Below are 1,460 nucleotides of genomic sequence, written 5' to 3'. Positions count from 1 at the left end.
ACAGTTCTTGGTGAGGTACGAAGAGAACACAGGAAGGCCAGTCACTCCTGGAGGAGAGGGTGGGTGAGCACAGAGAGGTTCAAAGGTTGGAATGGCACAGGATGGAGCCCTGTGTCATCACTGTGGTGTGGGCCATGAGTAAGGGCAGAAGAATGAGGGTGTGCAGTGAATTCAGAGGCTTGAAGAAGCTGGCTGAGCCTCTCGCTGTCTCCTGTGTAGAATAGGATAAAAGGCCAGTGTGGGGAGTGGCGAGCATTTTAAGCACTATTAAGAACTCTTCTGAGGCTTTAAAGTGTCTGTTTTTAGAGTGGTCCATCATAATTCATAAATTAGGAACAGCAGTGAACATTTTTAGGAAAGGGACATTCTCAGTAAGTTTCCCTGTTTTTTTTTTTTTTGATCGGTGACCTATTAGGCTTATTTATTATATAAGTAGAACATGCTCATTAAAAAGATTTAAGTTGTACAGGGGGTATAACGTAGAAAGTAAGATTTCCTCCTCTCTTCTGTAATACTAACCCCACCTCTCTTTTCCTAGAGGTCTAAATTGTTCCCTTTTCTGTTTGTGTGTCTCTGTATGTACATATGCATAACAGTGCATAGATAAAATACATACCCTTTTTATAAAACATAAGTGAGGCTCTTGTTATACTTACTATTCTGTACCTTGTTATTTGGAATAACACTGCATCTTAGACATCTTTCTAAGTAGAACATACAGATCCTCATTTTTTTCACTGGCTGTGTAATTTATGGAAGGACTTAACAGAATTTATTTAAATCACCTCGTTGATGGACTTACTTATGTTTTGTCTTTATTTTTTTCTCTTTGTTTTTGCTATTATAAGCAGTGCTTCCTTCCGTCTTAGCATATCTGTCCCTTGAATGAGAAAATTGCTGGGTCAAAGGATGTATTCATTTTGAATTATGATAGATATTGCTAATTTTTTCTCAAATCATAAACTGTTGATAATTTATCCCCCCACCAATAGCGTATGATCATGCCTGTTTCCTGACACCTTTACCAGCGCTGGATACTATGGCATTTTTAAAGATTTGCCACTCAGGCAAAAAGTGTCTGTTTTAGGGTACATTTCCTCATTTGAGTGAAGTTAAGATTCTTATTTGTTTAGTGACCATCTGCCTTTATTTTTCTGTGAATTGCTTGTGAATGGCCTTTGTCATTTTTCTCTTGGGTTTTTAGTCTTTTTCTAAAGCACACTTTTTAGGCCTTTGTTATAAAATGTTGGAAATATTTTTCCCAGTTTGTCATTTTATGTTTGACTGTGTTTATGGTTGTCTTCTTATTCCCTGGTTAGAAGTATTTAGTTTTATGTAGTCATATTTGGCAGGCTTTTTCTTTATAGGTTCTTTTGGTTATAAGTGAAACTTTTAAACCCACCTATTGTTCATTTAAATGATTAAAAGAAGTTTTTCCATGGAGGTCACACTGGAAATCT

This window comes from Propithecus coquereli, unplaced genomic scaffold (genome assembly GCF_000956105.1).
Source record: "Propithecus coquereli isolate 6110/MARCELLA unplaced genomic scaffold, Pcoq_1.0 Scaffold53, whole genome shotgun sequence".
NCBI classification, from domain to species: Eukaryota; Metazoa; Chordata; class Mammalia; order Primates; family Indriidae; genus Propithecus; species Propithecus coquereli.
The sequence above is the reverse complement of the archived record's forward strand: the minus strand, read 5'-3'. Positions refer to the sequence as shown.